This window comes from Mobula birostris, unplaced genomic scaffold (assembly GCF_030028105.1).
Source record: "Mobula birostris isolate sMobBir1 unplaced genomic scaffold, sMobBir1.hap1 scaffold_1116, whole genome shotgun sequence".
Lineage (NCBI taxonomy): Eukaryota > Metazoa > Chordata > Chondrichthyes > Myliobatiformes > Myliobatidae > Mobula > Mobula birostris.
In genome coordinates, this window is record NW_027274157.1 from 95,671 (window position 1) to 104,534 (window position 8,864).

Here is an 8,864-nt window from a genome sequence, read left to right on the forward strand (position 1 = left end):
CCATTTGCCCGGCCCCGGGTTGGTTAGCGAATTGCCATGGTTGGGTTGGTTATCGAATTGTCGGGTTTGGGCTTGGTTACCGATTTGCCCGAGCAGGGTTGGCTAACGCATTGTCAGGAGCGTGCGCGGTTGGTTCACGAAACTGCCTGTTCCGGGTTTCTAGAGCGTTGTCAGGCCCGGCCGGCCGGGTTAGCGGCTTGCCAGACCCAACTTGACGAAATTCAGTGCGGCGCGGGTAAACGGCGGGAGTAACTATGACTCTCTTAAGGTAAGGAGGGGGGGCCCATGGGCCAGCAAGGAGTTTCTGATGAACATCGGCCGGGACATTTTGACGGCGGGGCAAGAACTAGTTGTTATTGAGGGCGAAGGGTTTGTCCTCAGCTGGTTGATTGTCGAATTGTCGGGACTGCCGGGCCGGTTAACGATTTGCCCGGCCGGCTTGGTTAACCATTTGCCCGGGCCGGGTTGGTTAACGAATTGTCAGGTTTGGGCTTGGTTAACCATTTGCCCGGGCCGGGTTGGTTAGCGAATTGTCATGGTTGGGTTGGTTAACGAATTGTCGGGTTTGGGCTTGGTTAACGATTTGCCCGAGCAGGGTGGGTGAACACATTGTCAGGAGCGTGCGCAGTTGGTTCACGAAACTGCCTGTTCCGGGTTTCTAGAGCGTTGTCAGGCCCGGCCGGCCGGGTTAGCGGCTTGCCAGACCCAACTTGACGAAATTCAGTGCGGCGCGGGTAAACGGCGGGAGTAACTATGACTCTCTTAAGGTAAGGAGGGGGGCCCATGGGCCAGCAAGGAGTTTCTGATGAACCTCGGCCGGGACATTTTGACGGCGGGGCAAGAACTAGTTGTTATTGAGGGCGAAGGGTTTGTCCTCAGCGGGTTGATTGTCGAATTGTCGGGACTGCCGGGCCGGTTAGCGATTTGCCCGGCCGGCTTGGTTAACCATTTGCCCGAGCCGGGTTGGTTACCGAATTGTCTGGGTTGGGCTTGGTTAACCATTTGCCCGGGCCGGGTTGGTTAGCGAATTGCCATGGTTGGGTTGGTTATCGAATTGTCGGGTTTGGGCTTGGTTAACGATTTGCCCGAGCAGGGTGGGTGAACGCATTGTCAGGAGCGTGCGCGGTTGGTTCACGAAACTGCCTGTTCCGGGTTTCTAGAGCGTTGTCAGGCCCGGCCGGCCGGGTTAGCGGCTTGCCAGACCCAACTTGACGAAATTCAGTGCGGCGCGGGTAAACGGCGGGAGTAACTATGACTCTCTTAATTATGGAGGGGGGCCCATGGGCCAGCAAGGAGTTTCTGATGAACATCGGCCGGGACATTTTGACGGCGGGGCAAGAACTAGTTGTTATTGAGGGCGAAGGGTTTGTCCTCAGCGGGTTCATTGTCGAATTGTCGGGACTGCCGGGCCGGTTAGCGATTTGCCCGGCCGGCTTGGTTAACCATTTGCCCGAGCCGGGTTGGTTACCGAATTGTCTGGGTTGGGCTTGGTTAACCATTTGCCCGGGCCGGGTTGGTTAGCGAATTGCCATGGTTGGGTTGGTTATCGAATTGTCGGGTTTGGGCTTGGTTAACGATTTGCCCGAGCAGGGTGGGTGAACGCATTGTCAGGAGCGTGCGCGGTTGGTTCACGAAACTGCCTGTTCCGGGTTTCTAGAGCGTTGTCAGGCCCGGCCGGCCGGGTTAGCGGCTTGCCAGACCCAACTTGACGAAATTCAGTGCGGCGCGGGTAAACGGCGGGAGTAACTATGACTCTCTTAAGGTATATAAGGAGGGGGGCCCATGGGCCAGCAAGGAGTTTCTGATGAACATCGGCCGGGACATTTTGACGGCGGGGCAAGACGTCGTTGTTGTTGAGGGTGAAGGGTTTGTCCTCAGCTGGTTGATTGTCGAATAGTCGGGGCTGCCGGGCCGGTTACCGATTTGCCCGGCCGGCTTGGTTAACCATTTGCCCGGGCCGGGTTGGTTAACGAATTGTCAGGGTTGGGCTTGGTTAACCATTTGCCCGGGCCGGGTTGGTTAGCGAATTGCCATGGTTGGGTTGGTTAACGAATTGTCGGGTTTGGGCTTGGTTAACGACTTGACCGTGCAGGGTTGGTTAACGCCTTGTCAGGAGCGTGCGCGGTTGGTTCACGAAACTGCCTGTTCCGGGTTTCTAGAGCATTGTCAGGCCCGGCCGGCCGGGTTAGCGGCTTGCCAGACCCAACTTGACGAAATTCAGTGCGGCGCGGGTAAACGGCGGGAGTAACTATGACTCTCTTAAGGTTAAGGAGGGGGGCCCATGGGCCAGCAAGGAGTTTCTGGTGAACATCGGCCGGGACATTTTGACGGCGGGGCAAGACGTCGTTGTTATTGAGGGTGAAGGGTTTGTCCTCAGCTGGTTGATTGTCGAATTGTCGGGACTGCCGGGCCGGTTACCGATTTGCCCGGCCGGCTTGGTTAACCATTTGCCCGAGCCGGGTTGGTTACCGAATTGTCAGGGTTGGGCTTGGTTAACCATTTGTCCGAGCCGGGTTGGTTAATGAATTGCCATGGCCGGGTTGGTTAACGCAGTTTCAGGGTTGGGCTTGATTAACGATTTGCCCGAGCAGGGTTGGCTAACGCATTGTCAGGAGCGTGCGCGGTTGGTTCACGAAACTGCCTGTTCCGGGTTTCTAGAGCGTTGTCAGGCCCGGCCGGCCGGGTTAGCGGCTTGCCAGACCCAACTTGACGAAATTCAGTGCGGCGCGGGTAAACGGCGGGAGTAACTATGACTCTCTTAAGGTAAGGAGGGGGGCCCATGGGCCAGCAAGGAGTTTCTGATGAACATCGGCCGGGACATTTTGACGGCGGGGCAAGAACTAGTTGTTATTGAGGGTGAAGGGTTTGTCCTCAGCTGGTTGATTGTCGAATAGTCGGGGCTGCCGGGCCGGTTACCGATTTGCCCGGCCGGCTTGGTTAACCATTTGCCCGAGCCGGGTTGGTTAATGAATTGCCATGGCCGGGTTGGTTAACGCAGTTTCAGGGTTGGGCTTGATTAACGATTTGCCCGAGCAGGGTTGGCTAACGCATTGTCAGGAGCGTGCGCGGTTGGTTCACGAAACTGCCTGTTCCGGGTTTCTAGAGCGTTGTCAGGCCCGGCCGGCCGGGTTAGCGGGTTGCCAGACCCAACTTGACGAAATTCAGTGCGGCGCGGGTAAACGGCGGGAGTAACTATGACTCTCTTAAGGTTAAGGAGGGGGGGCCCATGGGCCAGCAAGGAGTTTCTGATGAACATCGGCCGGGACATTTTGACGGCGGGGCAAGAACTAGTTGTTATTGAGGGCGAAGGGTTTGTCCTCAGCTGGTTGATTGTCGAATAGTCGGGCTGCCGGGCCGGTTACCGATTTGCCCGGCCGGCTTGGTTAACCATTTGCCCGGGCCGGGTTGGTTAACGAATTGTCAGGTTTGGGCTTGGTTAACCATTTGCCCGGGCCGGTTGGTTAGCGAATTGTCATGGTTGGGTTGGTTAACGAATTGTCGGGTTTGGGCTTGGTTAACGATTTGCCCGAGCAGGGTGGGTGAACACATTGTCAGGAGCGTGCGCAGTTGGTTCACGAAACTGCCTGTTCCGGGTTTCTAGAGCGTTGTCAGGCCCGGCCGGCCGGGTTAGCGGCTTGCCAGACCCAACTTGACGAAATTCAGTGCGGCGCGCGGGTAAACGGCGGGAGTAACTATGACTCTCTTAAGGTATATAAGGAGGGGGGCCCATGGGCCAGCAAGGAGTTTCTGATGAACATCGGCCGGGACATTTTGACGGCGGGGCAAGACGTCGTTGTTATTGAGGGTGAAGGGTTTGTCCTCAGCTGGTTGATTGTCGAATAGTCGGGGCTGCCGGGCCGGTTACCGATTTGCCCGGCCGGCTTGGTTAACCATTTGCCCGGGCCGGGTTGGTTAACGAATTGTCAGGGTTGGGCTTGGTTAACCATTTGCCCGGGCCGGGTTGGTTAGCGAATTGCCATGGTTGGGTTGGTTAACGAATTGTCGGGTTTGGGCTTGGTTAACGATTTGCCCGAGCAGGGTGGGTGAACGCATTGTCAGGAGCGTGCGCGGTTGGTTCACGAAACTGCCTGTTCCGGTTTTCTAGAGCGTTGTCAGGCCCGGCCGGCCGGGTTAGCGGCTTGCCAGACCCAACTTGACGAAATTCAGTGCGGCGCGGGTAAACGGCGGGAGTAACTATGACTCTCTTAAGGTATATAAGGAGGGGGGCCCATGGGCCAGCAAGGAGTTTCTGATGAACATCGGCCGGGACATTTTGACGGCGGGGCAAGACGTCGTTGTTATTGAGGGTGAAGGGTTTGTCCTCAGCTGGTTGATTGTCGAATTGTCGGGACTGCCGGGCCGGTTACCGATTTGCCCGGCCGGCTTGGTTAACCATTTGCCCGAGCCGGGTTGGTTACCGAATTGTCAGGGTTGGGCTTGGTTAACCATTTGCCCGAGCCGGGTTGGTTAGTGAATTGCCATGGCCGGGTTGGTTAACGCAGTTTCAGGGTTGGGCTTGATTAACGATTTGCCCGAGCAGGGTTGGCTAACGCATTGTCAGGAGCGTGCGCGGTTGGTTCACGAAACTGCCTGTTCCGGGTTTCTAGAGCGTTGTCAGGCCCGGCCGGCCGGGTTAGCGGGTTGCCAGACCCAACTTGACGAAATTCAGTGCGGCGCGGGTAAACGGCGGGAGTAACTATGACTCTCTTAAGGTAAGGAGGGGGGCCCATGGGCCAGGAAGGAGTTTCTGATGAACATCGGCCGGGACATTTTGACGGCGGGGCAAGAACTAGTTGTTATTGAGGGCGAAGGGTTTGTCCTCAGCTGGTTGATTGTCGAATTGTCGGGACTGCCGGGCCGGTTAACGATTTGCCCGGCCGGCTTGGTTAACCATTTGCCCGGGCCGGGTTGGTTAACGAATTGTCAGGGTTGGGCTTGGTTACCCATTTGCCCGGCCCCGGGTTGGTTAGCGAATTGCCATGGTTGGGTTGGTTATCGAATTGTCGGGTTTGGGCTTGGTTACCGATTTGCCCGAGCAGGGTTGGCTAACGCATTGTCAGGAGCGTGCGCGGTTGGTTCACGAAACTGCCTGTTCCGGGTTTCTAGAGCGTTGTCAGGCCCGGCCGGCCGGGTTAGCGGCTTGCCAGACCCAACTTGACGAAATTCAGTGCGGCGCGGGTAAACGGCGGGAGTAACTATGACTCTCTTAAGGTAAGGAGGGGGGGCCCATGGGCCAGCAAGGAGTTTCTGATGAACATCGGCCGGGACATTTTGACGGCGGGGCAAGAACTAGTTGTTATTGAGGGCGAAGGGTTTGTCCTCAGCTGGTTGATTGTCGAATTGTCGGGACTGCCGGGCCGGTTAACGATTTGCCCGGCCGGCTTGGTTAACCATTTGCCCGGGCCGGGTTGGTTAACGAATTGTCAGGGTTGGGCTTGGTTACCCATTTGCCCGGCCCCGGGTTGGTTAGCGAATTGCCATGGTTGGGTTGGTTATCGAATTGTCGGGTTTGGGCTTGGTTACCGATTTGCCCGAGCAGGGTTGGCTAACGCATTGTCAGGAGCGTGCGCGGTTGGTTCACGAAACTGCCTGTTCCGGGTTTCTAGAGCGTTGTCAGGCCCGGCCGGCCGGGTTAGCGGCTTGCCAGACCCAACTTGACGAAATTCAGTGCGGCGCGGGTAAACGGCGGGAGTAACTATGACTCTCTTAAGGTAAGGAGGGGGGCCCATGGGCCAGCAAGGAGTTTCTGATGAACATCGGCCGGGACATTTTGACGGCGGGGCAAGACGTAGTTGTTATTGAGGGTGAAGGGTTTGTCCTCAGCTGGTTGATTGTCGAATAGTCGGGGCTGCCGGGCCGGTTACCGATTTGCCCGGCCGGCTTGGTTAACCATTTGCCCGGGCCGGGTTGGTTAACGAATTGTCAGGTTTGGGCTTGGTTAACCATTTGCCCGGGCCGGGTTGGTTAGCGAATTCTCATGGTTGGGTTGGTTAACGAATTGTCGGGTTTGGGCTTGGTTAACGATTTGCCCGAGCAGGGTGGGTGAACACATTGTCAGGAGCGTGCGCAGTTGGTTCACGAAACTGCCTGTTCCGGGTTTCTAGAGCGTTGTCAGGCCCGGCCGGCCGGGTTAGCGGCTTGCCAGACCCAACTTGACGAAATTCAGTGCGGCGCGGGTAAACGGCGGGAGTAACTATGACTCTCTTAAGGTAAGGAGGGGGGCCCATGGGCCAGCAAGGAGTTTCTGATGAACCTCGGCCGGGACATTTTGACGGCGGGGCAAGAACTAGTTGTTATTGAGGGCGAAGGGTTTGTCCTCAGCGGGTTGATTGTCGAATTGTCGGGACTGCCGGGCCGGTTAGCGATTTGCCCGGCCGGCTTGGTTAACCATTTGCCCGGGCCGGGTTGGTTAACGAATTGTCAGGGTTGGGCTTGGTTAACCATTTGCCCGGGCCGGGTTGGTTAGCGAATTGCCATGGTTGGGTTGGTTAACGAATTGTCGGGTTTGGGCTTGGTTAACGACTTGACCGTACAGGGTTGGTTAACGCCTTGTCAGGAGCGTGCGCGGTTGGTTCACGAAACTGCCTGTTCCGGGTTTCTAGAGCATTGTCAGGCCCGGCCGGCCGGGTTAGCGGCTTGCCAGACCCAACTTGACGAAATTCAGTGCGGCGCGGGTAAACGGCGGGAGTAACTATGACTCTCTTAAGGTAAGGAGGGGGGCCCATGGGCCAGCAAGGAGTTTCTGATGAACATCGGCCGGGACATTTTGACGGCGGGGCAAGAACTAGTTGTTATTGAGGGTGAAGGGTTTGTCCTCAGCTGGTTGATTGTCGAATAGTCGGGGCTGCCGGGCCGGTTACCGATTTGCCCGGCCGGCTTGGTTAACCATTTGCCCGAGCCGGGTTGGTTAATGAATTGCCATGGCCGGGTTGGTTAACGCAGTTTCAGGGTTGGGCTTGATTAACGATTTGCCCGAGCAGGGTTGGCTAACGCATTGTCAGGAGCGTGCGCGGTTGGTTCACGAAACTGCCTGTTCCGGGTTTCTAGAGCGTTGTCAGGCCCGGCCGGCCGGGTTAGCGGGTTGCCAGACCCAACTTGACGAAATTCAGTGCGGCGCGGGTAAACGGCGGGAGTAACTATGACTCTCTTAAGGTTAAGGAGGGGGGGCCCATGGGCCAGCAAGGAGTTTCTGATGAACATCGGCCGGGACATTTTGACGGCGGGGCAAGAACTAGTTGTTATTGAGGGCGAAGGGTTTGTCCTCAGCTGGTTGATTGTCGAATAGTCGGGGCTGCCGGGCCGGTTACCGATTTGCCCGGCCGGCTTGGTTAACCATTTGCCCGGGCCGGGTTGGTTAACGAATTGTCAGGTTTGGGCTTGGTTAACCATTTGCCCGGGCCGGGTTGGTTAGCGAATTGTCATGGTTGGGTTGGTTAACGCAGTTTCAGGGTTGGGCTTGATTAACGATTTGCCCGAGCAGGGTTGGCTAACGCATTGTCAGGAGCGTGCGCGGTTGGTTCACGAAACTGCCTGTTCCGGGTTTCTAGAGCGTTGTCAGGCCCGGCCGGCCGGGTTAGCGGGTTGCCAGACCCAACTTGACGAAATTCAGTGCGGCGCGGGTAAACGGCGGGAGTAACTATGACTCTCTTAAGGTAAGGAGGGGGGCCCATGGGCCAGGAAGGAGTTTCTGATGAACATCGGCCGGGACATTTTGACGGCGGGGCAAGAACTAGTTGTTATTGAGGGCGAAGGGTTTGTCCTCAGCTGGTTGATTGTCGAATTGTCGGGACTGCCGGGCCGGTTAACGATTTGCCCGGCCGGCTTGGTTAACCATTTGCCCGGGCCGGGTTGGTTAACGAATTGTCAGGGTTGGGCTTGGTTACCCATTTGCCCGGCCCCGGGTTGGTTAGCGAATTGCCATGGTTGGGTTGGTTATCGAATTGTCGGGTTTGGGCTTGGTTACCGATTTGCCCGAGCAGGGTTGGCTAACGCATTGTCAGGAGCGTGCGCGGTTGGTTCACGAAACTGCCTGTTCCGGGTTTCTAGAGCGTTGTCAGGCCCGGCCGGCCGGGTTAGCGGCTTGCCAGACCCAACTTGACGAAATTCAGTGCGGCGCGGGTAAACGGCGGGAGTAACTATGACTCTCTTAAGGTAAGGAGGGGGGGCCCATGGGCCAGCAAGGAGTTTCTGATGAACATCGGCCGGGACATTTTGACGGCGGGGCAAGAACTAGTTGTTATTGAGGGCGAAGGGTTTGTCCTCAGCTGGTTGATTGTCGAATTGTCGGGACTGCCGGGCCGGTTAACGATTTGCCCGGCCGGCTTGGTTAACCATTTGCCCGGGCCGGGTTGGTTAACGAATTGTCAGGGTTGGGCTTGGTTACCCATTTGCCCGGCCCCGGGTTGGTTAGCGAATTGCCATGGTTGGGTTGGTTATCGAATTGTCGGGTTTGGGCTTGGTTACCGATTTGCCCGAGCAGGGTTGGCTAACGCATTGTCAGGAGCGTGCGCGGTTGGTTCACGAAACTGCCTGTTCCGGGTTTCTAGAGCGTTGTCAGGCCCGGCCGGCCGGGTTAGCGGCTTGCCAGACCCAACTTGACGAAATTCAGTGCGGCGCGGGTAAACGGCGGGAGTAACTATGACTCTCTTAAGGTAAGGAGGGGGGCCCATGGGCCAGCAAGGAGTTTCTGATGAACATCGGCCGGGACATATTGACGGCGGGGCAAGACGTAGTTGTTATTGAGGGTGAAGGGTTTGTCCTCAGCTGGTTGATTGTCGAATAGTCGGGGCTGCCGGGCCGGTTACCGATTTGCCCGGCCGGCTTGGTTAACCATTTGCCCGGGCCGGGTTGGTTAACGAATTGTC